The sequence below is a fragment of the Choloepus didactylus genome, chromosome 20, assembly GCF_015220235.1.
Source record: "Choloepus didactylus isolate mChoDid1 chromosome 20, mChoDid1.pri, whole genome shotgun sequence".
Taxonomy (NCBI): Eukaryota; Metazoa; Chordata; class Mammalia; order Pilosa; family Megalonychidae; genus Choloepus; species Choloepus didactylus.
In genome coordinates, this window is record NC_051326.1 from 60403765 (window position 1) to 60429980 (window position 26216).

A 26216-nucleotide genomic window follows, 5' to 3' on the forward strand; every position below is an offset into this window, starting at 1 on the left:
TAATGAACATAAGAATAAAAAATAAAAGTAAAAAAGAACACTAAAATGATTCCATACCCCATCCCTCTCTCTTTTTCATTTACGTTTTGTCCCTGTATTTCTACTCATAAAGGGAGTGGGCACCACAAGGTTTTCACAATCACACCATCACAAATGAACCTCTTTACACCACTGGGGAGCTAGTTCTGACAATTGCCACTTGTTGGGCAGGATTGGAAAAACACAGAGTCTGGAGGCCCCACAGGGAACTTTGACCACCTGTGGAGTCTTATCCTCAGGGTAACTTGATACTGATTATACCCTCCTCCTGAGACCTGGGCCTGTCTGCTCTGATTGGGTAATCAAAGAAACCAGATGCTTAGAAAACAAAAAATTAAGAGTCACAATAGGAAAAATGAAGATATGGCCCAGTCAAAGGAAAAACCTTACACTACAAATGAAAAACAGAAGTTGAAACAACTAAAGCTGTTCAAACAAATCTTCTAAATCAAATCAATGAGTTGAGGGAAAATGTGAAAAAAGGGATGAAGAACATAAAGAAGACACTGGGTGACCATAAAGAAGAATTCATAAGCTTGAAAAAACAAATGACAGAACTTACGGGAATGAAAGGCATAATAGAAGAGATGAAAAACACAATGGAGACATGAAATAGCAGATATCAAGAGGAATAAGAAAGGATTCATGAAATTGAGGACAAAACATCCGAAATCCTACACACAAAAGTACAGACATAGAAAAGAATGGAAAAATATGAGCAGGGTTTCACAGAATTGAATGACAAAATGATAAGTCCTTGAATATACATTGTCTTGGGTTGTCCCAGAAGGAGAACAAAAGGGAAATGGGGCCAAAAAATAATGGAGGAAATGATCCCAGAAAACTTCCTATCTCTTAATGAAAGGACATTAAAATCACAGATCCAAGAAATGTAGCATAACCCAAAATGAGCAACCCTAACAGACCTACTCCAAGACACTGAATAATCACATTATCAAGTGTCAAAGGCAAAGAGAGAATTCTAAAAGCAGCAAGAGAAAAGTGACCCATCACTTAAAAGTGAAGCTTGATAAGATGATGTGAAGATTTCTCAGTAGAAACCCTGGAGGCCAGAAGGCAGTGGTTTGATATATTTAACATAGTGGAAGAGAAAAAACTGCTAACCATGAATTCCATATCCAGCAAAATTGGCCTTCATAAATGAGGGCAAGTTTTTATGTTTTCAGACAAACAGACACTGTGAGTTTGTGAATAAGAGACCTGCTCTGCAGGAAAAACTAAAAGAAACACTACAGGCAGAGAGGAAAAAACATGATAGAGAGGTTCAGACAAGACTGTAGAAATGAAGACTATCAGTAAGGGTAAAAAGAGACAGATAAAAAATAAAAATAAAATATGACATATAAATTCCCAAAGTGAAATGGTAGATAGTAGACATTGAACGTAACTTGCCAGAACAAAAGGACAAATACTGCATAGTGTCATTGTGAATTAAAATTAATGAAGGAACCTTGAAAGCTAAAGCTGAGAACACCAGTTGTCAGGAGACAGAAAGAGGGAAGAGATCAGGCATCTGATGCTGAAGGAATACAGAATGTTCAACGGGATCGACTGCATGGATCCAGAAATAGCACAGTACTGTGTGATGGTAGCACAATATGGTAAGTACTCTGAACAAAGATGTACGTGAGTATGTATGAAGGAGGAAGGCTAGGGCATGTGTGATAGTAGAAAGAAAGATGGAGGATAATGACTGGGGCTGCGTAACTTAGTGAAATCTAAAGTGGTCAATGATGGTGATGAAGTATACTAATATAAGAATGTTTTTGCATAAAGGAGAACAAATGAATGTCAACATTGCAAGGTGTTCAAAACTGGATGCTAGAGGGGAAAAACACAATCAATGCAAACTATAGTCTGTAGTTAACACTAACATTGTAATATGCTTCCATTAATTGTAACAAAGGCAACATACCAAAGCTAAATGGCTATAACAAAGGAATAAAAGGGAGTGGCATGGGATTCTTGGAGATGTTGTTTTACGACATTTTTATTTTATTATATTTTATTTTATTTTATTTATTTCATTTTGTCTTCCATCTGTTTACTTAGGATGGATTGTACGGTATGTGAATAAAAATGTTTAAAAAACTAAACAGAGGAATACAAATGCTGGAGAAACTGTGGAGAGAGGGATGTACTTATTCAGTGTTGGTGGGGAAGTAGAATGGTGCAGCCCATTTGGAGGGCAGAGTGGTGGTTCCACATGAAGCTGAGTACGCGACTGCCATGTGGTCCTGCAACCCTGTTATTGGATGTATACCTGCATAAACTGAGAATGGGAACATGAGTGGACATTTGCACACTAGTGTTTGTGGCAGCACTATTCATGATTTGCAGTGGATGGAGGTAGCCAAAGGGTACATAAACTGATAAACTGAGTGGTGAATTTTGGTGTACACATACAATGAAATACTGAGTGGTGGCAAGAAGGAACAAAGTTGTGTGTTATGTAACTAGGTGAATGGACCTTGAAGACCTGAAAAGAAAAATATTATGATGCCTCACTAGTATGGATGAACAATAATGTGCAAATTGAATCTTGAGAGCATGTGTTATCAGGCGAAGGCTTACGAAAAGGTTCCTGGATTGTAAGCTTTTACAGCAATCACAACTATTCATAAATTGTAAAAGTTAATTCTAAATTATGAGATGCTGAGTTGTTTGTTTGTGACCTGGTCAGTCTCCAGAGACTTGGGTGTCTGTATGGTACCCAGGACTTGAAACCAGAGTTCTAGAGTTGTGAGTGTCAGCATTACCCAATGCAGCAACTGTTAAAGAGGTTGAAAAGGAGATTAGACATCGATTGGAGATATGAACAATATGGACTTGACTGAGAGTGTGGCTGTACAGACTAAAGGGTAGAGTATGATATTAACTGTGTTTTAAAACTTTGGCTTCTGCTTGCTCCAAAGGAAGAGATGTTTATTTGGTGTAAAATCTATACGTTGTGTAGAACACAATACAATTTAACTTGTATGATCAGTTTACTCAAACACCAAAATTACATGGAATCTTGAATAGGGAGTGAACTCTGTTTGGTTTATACATGGAGATGTGCAAAGTAATTTGAGCAGAGAATAAAACCTATTTGTGAAGCCATCTTGGGGGGACTGTGGTAAAACGGAAATAGTAAACTTGCCCAGTGGGGGAATTCATGATATTCTTGCAAGCGTTGGGGACAGTTTAGTAGGCTGAGTCCTTGATCTTGGTGCTTGCCCTGCTGAAGCCTGTTACCGCAAAGGAGAGGCAGTACTTATAACTGTGACCGAGATTCACTCCCAGAAAACCTCTTTTGCTGCTCAGATGTGGCCTCTCTCTCTAAGCCAACATGGCAGGTAAACTCACTGCCATCCCCACTATGTGGGACATGACTACCAGGGTTGTAAATCCACCTTGCAACGTGTGAAGTGACTTCCAGGGATAAGCCTGGACCTGGCATTGTAGGAATGACAAAATCTTCTGTATCAAAAGGGGAAGTTTCAGTGGCTGAGAGATTTCAAATGGAGTCTAGAGGTCATTATGGAGTTTATTCCTATGCATTATATAGATATTCCTTTTTAGTTTTCAGTGTCTTGATATAGCTAGAAGGAAATACCTGAAAATGCTGAACTGCAACCCAGTATCCTAGATTCTTGAAGACGATTGTGTGAGTATATAGCTTACATCGTGTGACTGTGTCATTATGAACAGTGTGTTGCTCAGACTCCCTCTATGTAGTGTATGGATAGAGGAGTAGAAAAACAGGGAAAAATTATATGAATAATAGGGAGGAAAGAGAGGCATGGGATGTTTTGTGTGTTCTTTTTTACTTTTATTTTTATTCTTGTTTTCATTTTATTGTTTTGAGTAATGAAAATATTCAAAAATTGATTGTGGTGATCAATGCACGACTATATGATGATACTGTGAAGTAAGAGGTCATCAAATACTAATAAAAGTGGCAATTAACCAAGAACACAATATCATACACACACACACACACCCCTAGCGATAGAGCCCTGAAATATATGAATCAGATATAGAATGATTTGGAGGGAGATATAGACAGTTCAACATTAATATTGGAGATTTCAATACACCATTTTCAACAGTGAATTTGGACAGAAGAACCATAAGGAAATAGAGGACTTGAACTATACTATTAAATCAACTAAACCTAATAGAAATATGTAAAATTCTGCACCCAATAGCAGCAGAATATACATTATTCTGTCCTGCACCCAGGTCACTAGATCATATGGATCTTCTAGTTCATCTCTCTGCTACGGCCAATGACCACCCTGACAGAATGCCTGGGCACTGGCACAACAGTGTCCCTCACGATCCAGGATCCATACTCCTGCTCTTCATAGCCACCTTGATCATGCTTCCAGAATATGTTCATCACCATCTTTCAGGCTTACTGCACTTTAGAGGATACCCAATGATCCAGAGAGGTCTGTCTGTCCACAACTGTACTCTGGGAACCATGTTGAATTTAAATCATCTTAACACCACCTTGTTCCTCCAGATGCTTGTCTCCGCACCTTTGCTGATGACCAGGCCAGCCTTCCCCATGTAGACCATATTCTCCTGCACTATAACATTCTGGCCCCATTGGCCTTGTCATGGAACTCTCCTGGAGGGCCACCATGGCCCTGGGAGATGATGTCATCCAGCATTGTCTTTCCTTTCTGCAGATTCTGGGGCTCCAGTCAAGGACGTGCTGTGCTCAGGTAGGCCACCACTTTCTCTACTTTGCAGCCTAAAGCCTGCTGGATATTGTAAATCTGTTCACCTCCTTTGCCAATGATAAGTCCCACCATGCTATCAGCAACCCTGTGCTCTTCTGTCATTGATGTCCTCAGGGGAGGATGGATGGGTCCAAGTTGAGAACTGACTGAGTCTGTCTGGGCAGTCAGCTTCTTCCTCTCAGATTGGCCTCCAGCTTCCAACTGTCACTTTTGGCCTCCAAAACCAAAATCAGCAGTGCTGTTATTTACTGTTGCAGCAACATCACCTCCAGTTTTGGCTGCAATCTGGTGGTCCTGCTGCACAGCATCAGCAATGGTGTCCTTATGGATTCCCAGGCTTCCCCACTGGGAGGCTATGAGGGCCCCCAGCCGACCACCCACCTGCTTGGGCCTGGCAGAAAGCCTCCCCCAGAGCACTATTAGCTGCCTGGGTGCAGGTTCCTCACATGCTGCAGAACACAACATGGCACAGTGGGGCCAGGCCTGGATTTGAGGCTGAAGCTGAGGAGGTGGTGGCAGCCCAACATGGGAACGAGGCCACTAGGCTGATTTTGAGACTTTTAAAAGGAACTGAAGAACACAATCTGTTTTCCTTAATTGCAATCTACATGGTTTACCTAATTCAAGGAAAAAGATTGTGTTAAAGAAGACATGCCTTGATTATATTTATCTTGACTATCATCTGTGTTAGTTAAGGTGTGTCTTTTCGATTATATGGCTGATGAAGTCATCAACTGCATAAGAAGAGAGTCTGCCATCAAAATGGTTGAGAACCACTACAAAGTCACGATAGAATGTTAGAGAAAAGGTTGAAATTAAAGGATGTTTTGCTGATAATGCACCAGAAACCCTGAGGATTCCAATTTGTACCATGATTTTAAAAGTGTTGGAAAGTACTAGATTAAAATTCTAGTCATTGGATGAACTGGAAAGATAAGAGTAAAACTCAGAAATTGAGGAAGCAAGGGACTAAGATTAGAGCAGAAATAGCCAGAATATCTTTTTTTTAATCTTCATTTTATTGTGATATATTCACATACCACGCAGTCATACAAATCGTACATTCGATTGTTCACAGTACCATTACATAGTTGTACATTCATCACCTAAATCAATCCCTGACACCTTCATTAGCACACACCCAAAAATAACAAGAATAATAATTAAAGTGAAAAAGAGCAATTGAAGTAAAAAAGAACACTGGGTACCTTTGTCTGTTTGTTTGTTTGTTTCCTTCCCCTATTTTTCTACTCATCCATCCATAAACTAGACAAAGTGGAGTGTGGTCCTTATGGCTTTCCCAATCCCACTGTCACCCCTCATAAGCTACATTTTTATACAATTGTCTTCAAGATTCATGGGTTCTGGGTTGCAGTTTGATAGTTTCAGGTATCCACCACCAGCTACCCTAATTCTTTAGAACCTAAAATGGGTTGTCTAAATTGTGCGTAAGAGTGCCCACCAGAGTGACCTCTCGGCTCCTTTTGGAATCTCTCTGCTACTGAAGCTTATTTCATTTCCTTTCACATCCCCCTTTTGGTCCAGAAGATGTTCTCCATCCCACTATGCCAGGTTTAGATTCCTCCCTGGGAGTCATATTTCATGTTGCCATGGAGATTCACTCCCCTGGGTGTCAGATCCCATGTAGGGGGTAGGGCAGTGATTTCACCTGCCAAGTTGGCTTAGCTAGAGAAAAAGGGTCACATCTGAGAAACAGAGGCATTTGCGAGGCAGCTCTTCGGCACAACTACAGGGAGGCCTAGTCTCTCCTTTCTAGCAACAGTCTTCCCAAGGGCAAGTCTTGTGGTAGAGGACTCAGCCCATCAAACCACCAGTCCCCTATGTCTGTGAGCACATCAGCAACCATTGAGCTGGGGAAGCCCAATACCCCTGCATTCTCCACCAGCTCCTCAAGGGGTCTCTGCATATTTTTTTACTGTTTTTTTTTTAATTAAACTTTTTTTAAACCAATTGTATAAAAAAATTTTTTAAATACAATAAAAAAAAACATTTCAAATAAACCGTAACAAGGCAGTAAGAAAAAGACAACTAACCTAAGATAACTACTTTACTTCCAACAACTTCATACTCTACCCCAAGAAAATAACCTAATATAGCAACATTTCTGTGAACTTGTTCCTACCATACCCATCAGAAATCAACAGACCATAGTCATTCCTGCACATTCCCAGAATGTTAAATTTACCCACGATAGTGTACCTGTCCTTATTGGGTTATCATTCCCCCTTTCTTAATTGCTTTCTATCGCTATTTCCCCTACATTCTACATAAATGATTTCTTTTACATTTTTCAATGTTCACGTTAGGGGTAGCACATAATATTTCTCTTTTTGTGCCTGGCTTATTTTGCTCAGCATCATGTCTTCAAGGTTCATCCATGTGGTCACATGATTCACAACACTGTTCCTTCTTACACCCACTTGGCATTCCATCGTGTTCATATACATTTTATTTATCCACTCATCTGTTGAAGGACATTTGGGTTGTTTCCATAGCCTGGCAATCATGAATAATGCTGCTATGAACATTAGCATGCAGATGTCTGTTCGTATCACTGCTTTCAGAACTTCTGGGTATATACCGAGAAGTGAAATTGCTGGATCGAAGGGTAACTCTACATCTAGTTTTCTAAGGAACTGCCAGACTGACTTCCAGAGTGGCTGAACCATTCCACAGTCCCACCAACAATGAATAAGAGTTCCAATTTCTCCACATCCTCTCCAGCATTTGTAGTTTCCTGTTTAATGGCAGCCATTCTAATTGGTGTGAGATGGTATCTCATTGTGGTATGAATTTGCATCTCTCTAATAGCTAATGAAGCCAAACATTTTTTCATGTGTTACTTGGCCATTTGTATTTCCTCCTCAGAGAAATGACTTTTCATATCTTTTGCCCAATTTACAATTGGGCTGTCTGTACTACTGTCATTGAGTTGTAGGATTTCTTTATATATTGAAGATACCAGTCTTTTTTCAGATACATGGTTTCCAAAAATTGTTTCCCATTGAGTTGGCTGCGTCTTCACCTTTTTGATAAATTCCTTTGAGGTACAGAAACTTCTAAGCTTGAGGAGGTCCCATTTATCTATTTTTTCTTTTGTTGCTTGTGCTTTGGGTGTAAAGTCTAGGAACTGGCCGCCTAATACAAGGTCTTGAAGGTGTTTCCCAACATTATCTTCCAGGAGTTTTATGGTACTGTCTTTTATATTGAGATGTGTGATCCACTTTGAGTTAATTTTCATGTAGGGTGTGAGGTAGGGGTCCTCTTTCATGCTTTTGGATATGGATATCCAACTCTTCCAGCCCCATCTGTTGAAAAGACTGTTATGTCCCAGTTCAGTGGCTTTGGGGGCCTTATCAAAGAGCAGTCGACTGTAGATCTCGGGGTCTATCTCTGAATTCTCAATTTGATTCCATTGATCAATATGTCTATCTTTGTGCCAGTACCATGCTGTTTTGATAAATGTGGCTTTATAATAAGCTTCAGCATCCAGGAGTATAAGTCCTCCCACTTTGTTTTTTTTTTTTTTTTAGAGTGTTTTTAGCAATTCAAGGCATCCTCCCTTTCCAAAGAAATTTGATAACTAGCTTTTCCAAGTCTGCAAAGTAGGTTGTTGGAATGCTGATTGAGATTGTATTGAATCTGCAGATGAGTTTGGATAGAACTGACATCTTAATGACATTTAGCCTTCCTATCCATGAACATGGAATATTTTTCCATCTTTTAATGTCCCCTTCTATTTCTTTTAGTAGAGTTATGTAGTTTTCTTTGTATAAGTCTTTTACATCTTTGGATAAGTTTATTCCTAGGTACTTGATTTTTTTAGTTGCTATTGAAAATGGTATCTTTTTCTTGAGTGTCTCTTCAGTGTGTTCATTTCTAGCATATAGAAACATTACTGACTTCCGTGCATTAATCTTGTATCCCGCTACTTTGCTAAATTTATTAGCTCTCGTAGCTGTATCGTTGATTGCTCAGGGTTTCCCAGATATAAGATCATATCATCTGCAGACAATGACAGTTTTACTTCTTCCTTTCCAATCTGGTTGCCTTTTATTTCTTTGTCTTGATGATTGCCTTGGCTGGCACTTCTAGCACAATGTTAAATAACAGTGGTGACAGCAGGTGTTCTCGTCTTGTACCTGAGCTTAGAGGGAAGGCTTTCAGTCTCTCACCATTGAGTACTATGCTGGCTGTGGGTTTTTCATACATGCTCTTTATCATTTTGAGGAAGTTTCCTACAATTCCTACCCTTTGAAGTGTTTTTATCAAAAAGGGATATTGGATTTTGTTGAATGCTTTTTCGGCATCTATTGAGATGATCATTTGATTTTTCCCTTTTGATTTGTTAATGTGTTGCAATACATTGGTTGATTTTCTTATGTTGAACCATTCTTGCATGCCTGGAATTAAACCCACTTGGTCATGGTGTATGATTTTTTTAATGTGCCTTTGATTTGATTTGCAAGTATTTTGTTGAGAATTTTTGCATCTATATTCATGAGGGAGATGGGCCTATAGTTTTCCTTTTTTGGAGCATCTCTGCCTGGTTTTGATATTAGATTGATGTTAGCTTCATAAAATCAGTTAGGTAGTGTTCCATTTTCTTCAATGTTTTCAAAGAGTTTAAGTAAGACTGGTGCCAGTTCTTTTTGGAAAGTTTGGTAGAATTCCCCCTGTGAAGCCATCTGGCCCTGGGCATTTATTTGTGGGAAGCTTTTTGATGACTGATTGGATCTCTTTGCTTGTGTTTGGTTGGCTGCGGTCTTCTATTTCTTCTCTGGTCATTCTAGGTTGTTCATGTGTTTCCAGGAAATTGTTCATTTCCTCTACATTAATCAGTTTGTTGGCATACAGTTGTTCATAATCTCCTATAATTTTTTAATTACTTTGGGATCCGCAGTAATGTCATCTTTCTCATTCCTTATTTTCTTTATATGGGTCCTCTCTCTTTTTGATTTTGTCAGTCTAGCTAGGAGCTTGTCAATCTTATTCTTCTCAAAGACTCAACTTTTGGTGTTATTTATTCTATTGGTTTTTTATTCTCTATGTCATTTATTTCTGCTTTAATCCTTGTTATTTCTTTTCTTCTACTTGGTTTAGGATTGGTTTGCTGTTCATTTTCTAGCTTCCTCTGTTGATCCATTCATTCTTTGATTTTAACTCTTTCTTCCTTTTTAATGTATGTGTTTAGTGCTATAAATTTCCCCCTCAGTACCACTTTTACTGCATCCCATAGGTTTTGATATGTTGTGTTCTCATTTTCATTTGTCTCTATATATTTAGCACAATTTCTCTTGCTATTTCTTCTTTAAACCACTGATTGTTTAGGAGTGTGTTGTTTACCTCCAGGTGTTTGTGAATTTTCTAAGTCTCTGGTGATTATTGACTTCCAATTGTATTCCATTGTGGTGAGAGAATGTGCTTTGAATAATTTCAAAATTTTTTTTAATTTATTGAGGCTTGTTTTATGTCCCAGCATATGATCTACTCTACAGAAAGTTCCATGAGCACTAGAGAAGAATGTGTATCCTGGTGATTTGGGATGTAATGTTCTATATATGTCTGTTAAATCAAATTCATTTATCAGATTGTTTAGGTTTTCAATTTCCTTATTGTTCTTCTGTCTGGTTGAACTATCTATAGGAGAGAGTGATGTGCTGAAGTCTCCCACAATCATTGTGGAAACATCAATTGCTTCCCTTAGTTTTGCCAGTGTTTGTCTCATGTATTTTGGGGCACCCTGATTGGGTGCATAAACATTTATGATTGTTATTTCTTCTTGTTGGATTGTCCCTTTTAACAGTATGTAGTGGCCTTCTTTGTCTCATAACATCCTTGCATTTAAAGTCTATTATATCTGAGATTAATATTGCTACCCCTGCTTTCTTTTGGCTATAACTTGCATGAAATATTTTTTCCATCCTTTCACTTTCAATTTCTTTGTGTCCCTGTGTCTAAGATGAGTATCTTGTATGCAACATATTGATGGTTCATTTTTTTTTTTTAGTCCATTTTGCCAATGTGTACCTTTTGATTAGGGAGTTATTACTGTGAAGGTGTTTCTTGAATCAGCCATTTTATCCTTTGGTTTCTGTTTGTCAGATATATTTTTTCCCTCTCTCTCTTGATGTCCTTTAATGTACTCATACTGAATCTCTTTAGTACTGAATCTTTCTCCATCTCTCTCTCTCCTTTCTTTGTTTCTCTGTTGGTAGGGCTCCTTTAGTATCTCAAGTAGTGCAGGTCTCTTGTTAGCAAATTCTCTCAGCATTTGTCTATCTGTGAAAAATTTAAGCTCTCCCTCAAATTTGAAGGAGAGCTTTGCTGGATAAAGAATTCTTGGTTGGACATTTTTCTCTCTCACAGAATTTTATATATGTCATGCCACTGCCTTCTGGCCTCCATGGTGGCCGCTGAGTAGTCACTACTTAGTGTTGTTTCATTTGTATGTGGTGAATTGCTTTTCTCTTGCTGCTTTCAGAACCTGCTCCTTCTCTTCAGTATTCGACAGTCTGATCAGAATATGTCTTGGAGTGGGTTTATTTGGATTTATTCTATTTGGAGTTTGCTGGGCATTTATGATTTGTGTATTTATGGTGTTTAGAAGATTTGGGAAGTTTTTCCCACCAAATTCTTTGAATACTCTTCCTAGAGCTTTACCCTATTCTTCCCCTTCTGGAACACCAAATGAGTCTTATATTTGGACACTTTATATAATCTATCACATCCCTGAGGTCCATTTTGATTTTTTTGACTTTTTGCCCCATTCTTTCTTCTGTTCTTTCATTTTCTGTTCTGTCGTCCTCTAGATCCTGATTTGCTGTGCAGCTTCCTCTAGTTTTGTACTATGAGTATGCAGAATCTTTTTAATTTGGTCAACAGTTTCTTTTATTTCCATAAGATCATCTAGTTTTTTATTTACTCTTGCAATTTCTTCTTTATGCTTTTCTGGGGTCTTCTTCATGTCCTTTACATCCTGTGCCATGCTCTCGTTGTTCATCTTTCAGTCTTTAATTAATTGCTCCAGGTACTGTGTCTCCTCTGATCTTCCGATTTGGGTGTTTGGGTTTGGGTTATCCATATTGTCTGTTTTTTTCACATGCTTTGAAATTTTCTGTTGTTTTTGGCCTCTTGGCATTTGCTTAACTTGATACGATTCTTTTAGGATATGCAGACTGAGTCAAACCCTGATCTCTAATTCGTCAGATCTACAGCTTTGCAGAGTACATGTTTCTTTAACCGGCAGGTGGCATCCATGGGCCACCTATTCCCCTCAAGCCAGTTCTCTCACTTTGTCTTTGTGGTGAGTGGGGGTGTGAGTCTTGTGGGGTCCAACTGGTGCACCAAGCTTGCGTGTGTAGTTGTTGCTCGCTCTGCATATGGGGTATGTGTCTGAGCGATTAGGGAGGAGGGGGCTTTAATAATAAAATCTCACAGGTGTTCCTGGAGATTTAAAGCTGTTGCAATAGTCTAATCCTTCAGTTTAGTCTTGCCACAGTTTGTCTCTCCTGCTGACCCACAAGTCCTTGGTATTGGCGTATGGTCCCTGGGACTTGTGAGTGGGTCACTCTTCCAAGCCGCACACTCCTAGGTCCTCTGTTGAGGGATGACTGTGCTACTTCACGGGTGAGTGCCATCCCCCAAGGGAGGTTCTGGGCTGCAGGGCTGTGTGGAGGCATTCCCAGTCTGCTGAAAGAAAGGCTGAATGGGGCATGTTAATTTCCTCCTTTTCACACAGCTCCGCCTTTGCCGCTCTGGGACAATTAGATGAGGGTGTGGGAAAGTCTATTGTTCACACCTGATGTGGTGCGTGCGCGTGTTGTTGGAAACACTTCCCGTTACACTGGGTTGTTTGGGGCAGCTCTGGGCTGTGGCGCTGGCACCAGGCAGGAGTGTTCCCAGCCCACCGGTACACCCCCTTTACTTGGGAAGTTGTGGTGTTCGGCGAATTTTCTCAGCCACTGGACTTGTTGCTTTTTGTCTCAGAGCTCTCAGCTCTGCTCTTATCTGGGCCCAAACTGCAAGTCTTTGAGGCTTTCTGTAATGGGCTTCTTAGAGTAATTGGTTTAGAAAAAGAGAAAAATAAATAAAAAAAGGGAAAAGAAAAAGAAGGGCCCTCCTTGCATATCTAATTGGCTACCAAAATGCTAAGAGACAAGGAGATTAGGGCCATTAAGGAACAATCAAGAAAGCAGAGAAACCAGCTCTTCAGACAAGGAAACTTGCCCTCTAGATTTGCATAAGAGCCTGACTCTGTTTGAGCCCTGCCCATCACATTCTATGTTCACCAGAACTCCAAAACTAACTAACTTACTTACTTACTTACTTACTTATTTATTTATTTATTTATTTATTGCTCTTTTTGCTAGCCCTATCTCCTCTCTGCTGGGCTGACTGTTCCTGTTGGGCTGACTGCTCCTGTATTCTTCGGTTTCTGGTCTCAGTCTATCTATGTTTGGAGTTTGGAACACCAGTCTGAGTTTTCAATCAGAGCCAGAGCCGCAACTGCAGGTCTCCCTCCTCATTCCCAGCACCGATGGCCCCTCGTCCCATGGGACTGAGTCTGGCCACAAGAACTTACAGATTTCACTGATCTCAGCTGTTCCACCCATTCATGAGTGTTGTATGAAGTATGCTCAAAGTCAAATTGCTCTGCTCTGTCCGGTCCACACAGTTCCTGGCCTTCTACCTACTGCCCTGGAGGAGTAACTAAAACCTACACCTCACCACTTTGCCATCTTGCCCCACCCCTCCTATTTACTGGTATTTGAAAGGTCAGGTCAGTCATGATATGACACAATTCCAACAATGAAAAATAACTATAACTACGAATTCTTATGTACTTTTGAACTCCTACCTTCCTCCAGCTCATCTGGCACAGGCACTGATATCCCCTATTGGAAAATGTGGGATGATTGGCCTGTGCTGTTTCTTCACCCATCTATTCCTTTTATGACTTCACCTCTTTGCACCATAGGGACATGGCCCAGGAAGAGGAGATGAGGGGACAGGGCATGTTACTGATTAGTATGTTGTGATCTGCTCTCGGTGAGCTCTGGCCATGTCAGCTTCCAAAGGCAACTCCCTGTGGAGCCCTGTGGCTGATTCTTGTGAAGAAATCATCCCCTCATTAAGGTATTACTATATATAAGAGTAAGAGGGAAAAAAAACTTAAAAGACTAAGAAATGATAGAACTTTAATATTTTCTGTACAACCATCATGACTCTTTCTAACAAATGTTTGATCTCAGCATCCTTTTCCAACAGTCTGTGTCAAATGTGTTCTGTTTGTTCTACAAGTTCTACCTTTTCCTTCCTTGTAAAAGTCCTCCTCTCCCCAAGGGAGCTTCACAAAACCCCTGCTCCTGTTCTGATCACAGGCAGTTATTGAACAGACATGAGATATACTTGGGGATGAAATGGAACCTGAAATTTTGATGGTATAGGGACTGGAGTGTGATGGTCTCCTGCCTCTGGCTAATATGCACACCCTCCTGCATCCTTTTAATACCCTTCCTACAGATAACAGACAATTGCTTTAAAATTCTCAGACTAAATGGTATAGGACCATATTGATGGTGTTTTTGAACTTCAACTGCTGTGTGAGACCAAAGGAAGATGTGTTTATTTGGTGCAAAATCTATATTTTCTGTAACAAACTATATAATTTAACTTTTATGGTAAGTTTATACAAACACCATAATTATATGAACTTTGAATAGGGGGTGATATCTGGTTGGTTGATACAGGTTAGTGTGAAGCCCAGATACATCCCAAAATAATTTGGGCAGAAAATAAAAATGTATTTGCAAAGCTCCCTTGAGGGACTGAGGGAAAATGTGGAAATATTAAACTTTCCCACCTGGGGAATTACTGATATCCTCACAAGCACTGGGAACTAACAATTTAGAAGGCCAAGACCTTGATCTTGGGGCCTGCCATTATGAAGGTTGTTACTCCAAAAGAGAGGCTGAGCCTACCTAAAATTGTGCCTAAGAGCCACCCACAGAGAACCTCTTTTTCTGATCAGATGTGGCCTATCTCCTAAGCCAACTCAGCAAGTAAACGCACTGCCCCCACCCATGACTCCCATGGGTGTGAATCTTTCTGGCAACATGGGACATGACTCCCAGGGATGAGCCTTGACCCAGCATCGTGGGATCCAGAAAGCCCTCTTGACCAACAGGGGGAAGAGAAATGAAACAGAAGACTTTCAGTGGCTGAGAGATTTCAAAGGGGGTCGAGAGGTCAGTCTGGAGGTTATTCTTATGCATTATATAGATATCCCTTTTTAGTTTTTATTGAATTGGATTAGCTAGAAGATTAGCTAGAAGGAAATACCTGAAACTGTTGAACTGGAACCCAGTAGCCTTGATTCTTAAAGATGACTGTATAACTATTTAGTTTACATGGTGTGACTATGATTGTGAAAACCTTATGGCTCACACTCCTTCTATCCAGTGTATGGACAGATGAGTAGAAAAATGGAGACAAAAAAATAAATGAATAATAGTGGAACATGGGAGGACAGGATGTTTTGGTGTTCTTTTTTACTTTTCTTCTTACCTTTATTTTTTTTTTTGGAGTAATGGAAGTGTCCAAAAATTGATTGGAGTGATGAATCCTCAACTATATGATGGTACTGTGAACAGCTGTACACTTTGGATGATTGTATGGTATCTGAATATATCTCAATAAACTGAATTTTTAAAAAAAATTCTGTGTGCTCCCATTCTCCACATAGCATTCCTTGCAGACCTTTGCCATCTTTCCCTGACACAGAAGGGCCTCCTTCTGCCTGACACTCCATCCTCACTCAAGCACACCTTTTCAGGAGTCATCCTATCTTTGGGGTCATGCCACCCATCAAGAGTTCATCTTGGGAAGGATCCCATTTAAGAGTGTACCTGGCCAGCTCTTGCTGACAGCTTCCACATATGGTTCCCAGAGAAACACACACCTTTGCTCTGTGGATGATGGAGCATCGCAGCACCCTCGCAGTGCTCTTCTCACTGATGCAAACCTGAGGGTCAGGCAAGGACCCATTTGCTCCCCCTTAGAATTCCCCTGTAAACAACTAAACACTTCTTCCTGGGTCCACAAACCCCAGAGGACACTAAGTTCAGCTGGTTTCCTTGAAGCCCCTTTTCTCCTTGTTGTGGTGAAGTGGCATCATCCCATCCCTTCGCACCTGAGGACAGAATATGCCACAGCACTCCAAAAGCTCAATCCAAGAATGCCTCAACCTTGTTATCACGTGTGCTTCAGCGCTAATCTAGGCTAGAAGTAGGGAGTGAGCTAACACAGAATTGAGATGAGGCCTGCCCTCTGCATGCTGCACATTCACGGTACACACACAGTTCAAAACTTGCGGGTACTTGGCAACTGTATTCTGTGTTTTTACTTTTGGGTTCTCTGCTGAAATAAAGACTCCCATTTTAATATCTTGTTGCTTATGATATTTCAGCCTAGGGCACATACTCCATTCCCCCTATCCATGAAGTGAATTTCTCCTTTCCCTCTTGATTTAACCAACATACTCAGGCCAGAATAATCCCCTGCCTATATCAAATGTTTCTCAGCCAGTGACATGCTTTGTCCTGCTTTCTAACATTTACTGCTGGTGCCACATAATCCACACAGGAATCTTAAGCCCCACACTCCGTTACCCATTCTAGAGAAAGGCAGGAAGACACTAAAAACTTTAGCTTAAAATCCCTGCAGCCACATATGGAGTCAGTGTCCTTCTTGATCCTTGGTATCCTCAGATTCCTGAAATAGAGACCCTGCCTTCTTCTGCCTCTAGTCCTCCTCACACTTCCTTTGTCTCACTGAATTCTTTCTCCTGCACCTTCAGGGACAAAGTTTTTCATCTAGCATTCTGGTTCTTCATCATCATTACTGAATTCTTCTCTCTGAAAGTCAGCCCCATGAAGTTATATATTTAATACTTCTGCCCAATCCTTGGCTCACCCTTTTAATAGAAAGCCTGGCTCTTGAATTGGGTTGTACCTTTTGCTAATGAGTAGCATTATGAGTAACATTATGCCTACCTGCCTTTTACTCATTCCGACCCCACCCTCTAGCTAATATAGTTGCCTCCCTCTTCTGTTGTAATTGTATGAACTAGAAATGGACTCTGGTCAAAACCAAGATCTGCAATCCTTTCCTCTTACCAGAGGTTGGTTTAAGAATTATGCCTAAGGCAACCTCCTTATGGACTGGGTCAGAAATGGGCATCAGACAAATCACACCAATACAATGAAAGAAGCTTGGGTTTGTGGGTATCTCACTTTCTAGAGAGCCCCAGAACATAAGACCTTTCTCTTATTTGATGTGATTAAAGATGAACAATACCCTAACTGATTGACAGGCAAACCATGACCACTCAGAAAATAGGCCTGAAGATGAAGCAGACATAACTGACGCCGGTACCGACAGAAGGAATCTGGATCCTTAAAGACGACATTGGGACACTCCATCAACTAGCTTGAACACCACTATACACTTGGACATATGTTCCATGAGCCATTGCATTTTGTCATTAGTCAAGCCAAATTGTGTTGGAATTTCTGTTCTTTGCAATTAAAACACCCTATATGATCCACTCCCACTGGGGCCAACTTTTAGTCTCATGGCTCCACATGTTTGCCACTAGATATTTAACTGAGTGTAACTATTTGTTTCTATACACATAAATACCTTGAAAATTGACAAATACAATGCAATTCAAATTTCTAAGGATGCTTTTAAGTTTGTATTTGTGTGCTAAAATTGTATCTAAAAATTAAGAAGTGAGATACATAATAAACAATAAATACTTGCATGTATACTCATGCAAATACATCCTTGTTAGTGTGAGCTTAACTAAGAAGAAAATCTGTGTTTTATGGCAAAAATGACACTTTATAAAAATTAGTTCAATGGCACCTTACTATTTCCTTTGGTAATAAAAGTTAAATTCTATGATGTAATGTTTAAGGATGGGTTTTTTAAAGTCTTCCTAGTAACCATTATTACTGTAAGAAAAATACTAAATATAGTGAGCAATCCTGGTGGTGAACAGGCATGAACCAATAATATTTCACCGGCAAACAGTGCACATTAGCAAATAAGTCCTTTAGCTATGCTACACTATGGCTGGGCTTACAAAATCCCAAACATAAAAGAAAATGAAAAATCATCAAATACTAATGGGTGTCTCAAAATAGTACTGGATTTGGAATGTGAAATAAAATTACACACATTTTTCAGGATTCTTCAGAAAAAAATCTATGGGATAAGCATATATGCAAATATTAAGAGTTTCATTACAGGAATTTGCTCAAGCAACTGTGGGGATTGATACGATCAAATTCTGAAGGACAGGTCACAAGGTGGAAACTCAATGAAAGTGAGTTCCCCAGGAAAGGCAGCAACTTGGAAACTCTGATGAGGATTACATTGAATTCCCCAGGCAAAATGAGCTGGATAAAATAGAGGTAGATACCTTTTTTCTAATTGTCAAAATTCTCGGTTCTACCTTAATGCCTCCAAATGTTTGGATGAGGCAACTTCTTTGAGGACAGCAATCTCCTTTATTGGTTGTGGATACAATCAGTCACGGATGCTATCAACTACCCATAGATGCAAATCCCCCTACAAAATAACCTCAGAGTAGCAATCAGGCTAGAGCGTGCTTGCCCAATCAACTGGACACCAGAACCTAACCAAGCTGACACATGAAATTAACCATCACCGATGGTATATACTGCACTATTGCCAAAGAATGGATGTCTTAAATTTGAGAGTTCAGGATCTAACATCAGAAAATATTTGTAACAAATTTATGTTTTTAAATCAACCTGCCATAGGAAATGTTACCTTGGATATGTATTACCACAATAAAAAAATTTCAAAAATCAGTTGTGAAATGAATATGGAATCTAATCTTGAAAATGTGTAAGAGACTCAATATTTAGATGACCATAGTAGGAAAAATGTAGGGACTTCAAATTTAACTTCATGTTTCTTTTCAAGCTCTATTTATAGAGAAATTCTGGGTGTTTACAAATAAAAGCATATTTGCTGATAATTAGAAAGTCATATAAATGTTAAAATTTGCCTACTAAATTTAATTCTGATTTTGTTAAAGAGCAATGAACGTTTTGTTGCATCCATGGTTGATTGCTTCTACTGTCAAAATATGAGAATAAGAAATCTCCATTGGAACTCTTAGCTTGTTGCCTGTACTACAGAACTCGGACTTGCCAATCCCTAAGATCATGAGACAATTGTTATAATAGATGTCATGATGTTAAATGTGTGTGTGTATGAATATGTGTAACTACAGCCTGTGAGTTCTGTTTCCCTGGAGATCCCTGACTGTATTTTGGAAGAATTCACAGAACATTTCAGAAAATGTTTATGTACAGTCCAGATAAAAAATAAATTTATATTTTAGTTTATTTGTACCAGTTGACAGGAAAGTTTAAAATCAGAAAATAACCTGTTTATTATCATCTAAATTTATTCCTGTAAGTTTGGGATAACCCCCCTTCTAATGTATAGTGTAGAACAGAAAAATACACTAAACACCATCTCCAAACAAAATTTTTAAATATCTGACTTCAGTGGAAGAAAATGAGCTATAGTCTCAGCATTTAGCCAAGGCACAACTCTCAAACTCACATATTTAATATATCTTCATATTATCTTTCATGTAAGTAAGTTCACCTTAATCTTGAAAATACAACCTGCCTCATGCCTTCCCAGCTAACAGAGGTTTTCCTGATGCCATTGGCCATCCTCCAGTGAAAGTACCCGACAGCCGATGCATTACACTGGACACTTTATGGCCTTAAGACTGTAACTGTGTAACCAAACAAACCCCCTTTTATAAAAGCCAATCCGTTTCTGATGTTTTCTGTCCCCACAGCATTAGCAAATTGGAACACCCCCTTTATAAAAGCCGATCTATTTCTGGTATTTTGTGAAAAGGCAGCATTAGCGCACTGGAAAAAAAGGTAAAACCAGACGATACATATAACGCACGCCGAAGTAGATTTTGCTGATCTCAGCTGTTCCACGTGTTTGCGAGTTTTGTATGAAGTTTACCGAATTCCAAATTCCTCTGCGATGTAGGGTCCATGCAGTTCCTGGGTTTCTACCAACTGCCCTGGAGGAGTAACTACAATAAACCTCACCACTCTGCCATCTTGCCCTGCCTCCCACACATTGCTTCCCTCCCTGTATTTTTGGTAACTGCTTGTTGTTTGTAGTTTTTGTTTGTGACTTTTCTAAACAATTTTTTTTTTTAATTTTTAAGTTTTTAAAAATTTTTTTGATAAGTCTAAACAGTTTTTAAAGATATGTTTGTCATGTATGGTCTCAGAAGACCGTCACATTATCTTAGTGGGTGGCTAATTATTTGGTAGAGACTTCCTTAAGTGTCTGAATCCTAAAACAAAATGCAATGAAACAAATCAACCAAGAGAGATATTCTCCAGGTATTTTGTAAGCATGTATATAAGCCCTGAGCATGTATTTGACCTCCTATAATTGCTGCCGGTTTATAGAGAAGATTCTCAAAGACTTTATCCCTTCACCTACCTTTTATTTTGCCAGGCTCTTCCCTCTTCTGTGTTTATATCTGCCTTATGATTTCCCTTTTAACCTTCAAACCAGGGGCCTATGGTTAGTAAATGCCTTAAATTATGTTCAACAATCGCTATGTGGAAGGTCCCACCAAGCCTGGATGAGTTTTCAGGGGGGATGAAACAAAGGCATAGTCCTGGAACCAGTCACACAGGGAGATACCAGGCAGATCATAATGCAGAACCACAGTTTTTTGAGAACATGGTTCATATTTCCCCCTCTGGCACCAGCAAGCCACCTAAAGAACATCAGCCACTAACCCCAGGACCTTCACCGTTCTGGGGACTGGGGGATGTTGGGCCAGCAAATAATAATGCTGCATCACTTTCTTAATGAAATTTAGTGACTCCTTATTCATTAAGCACTTCCCTGGTTGTTGTTCATTTTTATATCACTCCAAGAGTTCCTAAAAAGTTGATTTGGACAATGTTTGACATCTTAGTGGAAGGACAAATTTGGGAGGTTCTTTACTCCAAATTTGATGGTGAATAAATTGTTTATTATTTTAATTGAAATATTTTGGCTGCCTGGAGTACCCATGATGCCAAGCACAGCGCTCGGCACAGAGATGGCTCTCCACCATTTGTCAATTGAATGTAGTGATATATATGTGGACCATTCAGTTGCCCAGCCTATCACTGTTGCTCCACTCTTTGATTGCTAGTTTGGTCTTGTCTAAAAGTGTGTTTATTGGAGAATATTTGAAACGTTTGACTGTTATTGTCCATGAGTGCTGTATGAAAATTAACACAAACCTAGACATAAAGGTAGCAGCGAACTGAAGGAAACTGCTCTCCTGGGTATCTGTGAATCTCTATTTCAGGGATGTCAGACCCTTTTGTTGAAATTCGGAGATGGACGCAATGGCCCACTCCTCTAGGGCTGCTCTCAGGCTCTGTTGTTATCTCGGCCTTCCATTTTTGTATGTCCTGCAGTTGACAGGGGCCTCTTTTATATACCCAGCTTAAGTATTTTCACTTTCTGAAAGGCCAGGCTGGCCTCGAGCCTCTGGGGACCTCTGTCTGGGTGTGGCCACTCTCTGGGCCAGTCTCTACCCAAGCCACAGCTAAGGAACAGACATCAGAAGATTCTGGTCAGTAGGCTGACAAGTGGAGTGGAATGAATGTTGCAACACGAGGGTACTATGGAGGCACAGGGCAGTTTGAAAAGTGCTTGTTTTCCTGCAGACATAGTGGACTGTAGGCAGCAGTTGAGGAACTTGGTTCAGGTGATGTCTGTGGTTGGAAGCTAATTAAGGAACAGCAACCATATAGTGTCAGAGATGATTCTCCAAAGCAAAGGCATCAGACAGCAAGGACGGGTGTCAAAGGAGGAGCTGGAGGTTACAGGGAGGATGATGCCTGCCCATGCTCTTGTCTCCAGCCCTGACATGTTCCATGGGGCACTCTCTGCTGTAGCTGTCTCCCCAAAACTAATGAAGCAATACTCATAAAGGTAGTTAAAACTAAGAAATGAGCATCCTGTATTGATATGCCTTCATTTTTGGATGCTCTGTGTCATGGTGAGCACCCAGACTCTCGACAGGTTGCTCTCCTCTTCTTGTTCATTCTCATGCTTTGTCTTTTTAAATGCTGCCTTCTGCCCAGACCACCCTCTCCTGTTCTCTTTACAAACCCACTCTTCTCCATTCCAGCTCTATGATTCGGGTCCACCAAACAAGCTACAGCCCATCCTGAAGATCCTCACCCACACCTGGGTGCGCCTGGTACAAATTAATGAGTGTGGTCTGTTTTTCATGGCTCTTCCTGTTCATCAAACAGCTAATAAGATATAAATATTCAAGTTCAATTTCTAGCCTTCTTCCTGCATCTGACTCCACACCACCGCAGACCTAGAACTGGGCAGTATTCAGGGGATTTGTGGATGTTTTTCTTACTCCCCAAGATGAGACAGTGCTTCAGGATGCTTTGGGGGATGCATTTGGCATACTTTTGAGACTGCTCAAACTTAGTAACTCTCAGAGAGTGGCTGCACTGTGACCTAGTCTCAGAAGACTGTGATCTGCTTCATGGAAGAGCCAAGAAGATCCTGATTACCCTCCAGGTTCTTGGAGCCCATTATATTGGGTATTCTTCTACTGATATTAGTGTGTTCATGAATTCTTTTAACACTTAAGGAATCTCCTCAGTATCAAGCTCTGGACTGCTTCATCAGAGTAAAACAATAATGAAGACACATCGTGTGCTCTTACAAAGCCCAGTTTAATGGAGGAAGCAGATAATTCAAGAGGCAAATGCAGCAAATGGGGGTGTGCCATGATGGGGCAGGTCCAGAGGAGGACATCCACCTGACTTTGAGGGCAGACAGATACCCTGAGGAAGGGACCACTATGTTCAGACCTCAGTGTCAAGAAGGTGTAATTTCAGTTGAGACCTTGGAGTACAGAAAATGTCAGCCAGATTGAAGGGAAGTGGGAAGAGCATGTTTAAAGGCCCAGAGGCAAGAACAAGCATGACCTCCTTAGAGAATGAGTGAGGTTCATGGTGCCTGCAGAGCAGACTATAAATGGAGGGAGCTGTGAAAAATGAGACAGCAGAGGTGAGCAGGGGTGATGTCAGTGTGCATGGTAGGGCATGTGGAAACTCAAGACGGCTGCTCAGTATATGACTGTGGGTTAAGCAAATGGATGAAGATGGCCAATCAGAAATTATTCTTTTTCCCAGGCTGGCATGAGAGAGAGTCTCAATTTCCTTCTTTATACAACTTAGAGTTCCAGATTGTTCTTATCTTTCTTTCAATTTCTAAGATCACTTTTAAAAGGTCTTTTAGACTGCAACATTAAAATTTTGTTAATACATTTATTTTTATTTACCTTTGTATTTCTGTGAACAGTTTATCTGATCAAGGTTAGAGGATTCCCGAGAGTTGATACACAAACATAAAAGTTTCAAATACACTTTGACATTTCTATTACTCCTTTTATCATCTTTTTTTAACTGTTTATATGATTTATCCACTATTTCCAAACACTGAATGCCTGAGGTAGCTCCACGTCCCTTATGAACTTTACCACATCTATAATGAAAAGAGAAATACAAGAATAAGACATAGGTAGTTTAGTTTCCCACTGGTTTGCTTACTGGTGGCTGCTGGCCATTAGGTTAAGTAGTTGTAGCTGCCAGCTCTGCATCTGTGAGGACATTACTTATCCATCAGAGCAATATTCTTGGATTTTTTTGGAAGAGTGGGTGTGCATCCAAGGTTAGAGGCAAAGAGCTAAGGTTTGCTTGTTTACACTCACTCCATTATGAGCATGTGTCTAATACAAAAAAAACAGACCACTCATGTCACAGACTACCAGTAAGTACAGTAATCTCCATCCTCGGCAAGACCCTATGCGGATTTTGGTTTAAGTAACAGGCTTGTACACAGGAACACAGGTGACTGTCATATAGTTTCATCCTCTGTGTGCCCTCTGTTCCTGGCTGCTCTTCTCGTGCCCCTGGGTGCTGTGCTCTAGTTTTAAACCTTTCTGAGTATGAAGTCAGGACGTACATGTTGCAATCATGCTATCATACTGGCTCATTTCAGTGAGATTACATGCAGGAGAGCACCTGCACTTCTGCAGGTAGCCGAGCTTTCACGTTCAGGGCTGCCTCGTCTTCTGCTGTGAGTACGCCCCATTTGCTTGTCCACTGTGCACTTCAGGGGTGTTGGGTTTGTTTTCGTGCTTTGCCTGTGATGAACGTAGCTGCCGTGAATCTTCCTGTGATGCTCTTTGGAGCACACGTGCATGCATTTCTCTTGGGCACATAAAGGAGATGGAGGCGTACAGTCACAGGTTATGCCTACTGGCAGCTTCAGTGGACAATGTGCAGTGGTTTTCCAGAGTGGCTGAAGTGGGCACGCCTACAGCAGCTGCGTGTCTCCCCACTTCCTTGCCAGCACAGTGCATGTTGGTCTTTATTTTTAACCATTCTGGTGGGTGTGTAGTTGGATCTGGTTTGGGGTTTTATTTGCAGTCTTCTGATTATGTTAATGAGGTTGCATGCTCTCCAATCAGAGTTGGGTGGGTCACATCTCCATGGACACTGAACCAACAGGTTCCAAGTCAATCCACAATGATACGCCTTGCCCCACAAGAATGCATTAAAGAATATGGCTTTTTCTGGGGGATATAAATATGCAAAAGGGCACAAAGCTGATGGGTTCAGGAGATTGCTAATGCAAGACCAAGTAAAATGAGGATTAATTACCTAGGACTAAAGGAACTGATAAATAGTAATTACAGTCTTGTTTGTTGGATTAATGCCAATGTTTTACTATTCTACTTTCTATATACAAAGAATCCCTTACTATTTTCCCTTGACCTACCAATAATTCACAAAGCACTCATCTTTATCACCCTGTTAGACATGGTAGAATTTGAAACTCAGTAAATTTTCTTGCGGCAAAAAAATTATTCACATAGGCTTAGACAGAATCTGTCATACATGGTAACAAGAAATAATAGGAGGCACTGGTTAAATAACCAAGTCTTAGGAATGGCAACTCAAGAACATAGAATGAACTCCAAACTTCTTGCCTATTGTTGCCTGCAACTTGATGCCATTTCCTGTGCATACCCAAATTCTGTAAAAGCTATAGCAGAAGCTGCCAAATTAAAGCCTCACCAAACTTAACTCTAAGCAGACCCTAGATTTTTCCTCCAGAAATCTGACATATGAGTTTTTTCTATTTTCACCTCATAATCTTCACCTAACGTGCTGAAATGTTCTTAATGTTACAACTCTGCTGCCTCTATCTGATGAGATAGAATCCCAATCCCATGTCTGTAAATTGATGACTTCAAAATTAATGACTCCACACATGCACCTTTAACCTTCCCAGATGACATACTATCTGTTAATCCTTCTTAAGATAGAAATTCTCATGGCAAATTCCAAGCAGGCTATTCAGTTACCACTCACTATGAACTGAATGAATGAGGTACCCTTCCACATCAAGCACAACAGGATGACCTCTGTCCTCTTACCCTAGCCTGCTTTCTATCTGAAGGAAAATCTTAATATCTACACTAATAACAGGTATGCTTTTGGTGCAATTACTGATTTCAGCATGCCACGGAAAGAAGATGGTTCTTTGTATCTTCCTGTACTCCAGTTAAAACAGACAAGTAAATAATCTCCTTTCTGTCACTTTATTCCCATCTATGGTTGCCATCAAGAGAAAAGCTCACTCAAAAAAAAAAAAAAGAGACTAAAATTTTTTTTAAATGCTCTTGCAGATTTTCATATGGAAACAACCTCTGTTAACACAGCTGAGATTACATACTTAAAGTAAAACTGTCTAAATTATCTGAAGAAACTGGCCTTCCATAATCCAATATTCTACCTTGTGCCATGATAATTATTCTTAGCCTTTCCCTGTGAAACACCAACTACACTCATATGAAATTGTTATTGGCAGACCTTCAACTCAGCAAATAAAACTGACACTGGTCTCTTATTGTCACACCATGACATGACCCAATTTCCAAATCCTTAATGCATTATGCCAAAGATTCTCTCCAACAGGTAAAGGACACCTTTCATGGACCACATGACAGACACCCCATTACTCACAATCCGAAAACAGGAGACTGGGTCTACTGGGAATGACACCAACAAAAGAAAGCACAAAAACCTCATTAAAAAGAAAACCATCAATTGCTCCAAAGTTCTGAAAATGCAACTAAATTGCAGCATATTTAACCATGTTTGAAATGAAAAAGGCTCCACCAATGTTGTTAACTTGTTT

The 26216-nt window shown here is 40.1% G+C and overlaps 1 pseudogene; it reads right to left on the reverse strand.

Annotated features, from left to right (window-relative positions):
- Positions 1–3974: 3974 nt before the first annotated feature.
- LOC119516634 lies at positions 3975–5884 on the reverse strand (annotated as a pseudogene).
- Positions 5885–26216: the final 20332 nt, after the last annotated feature.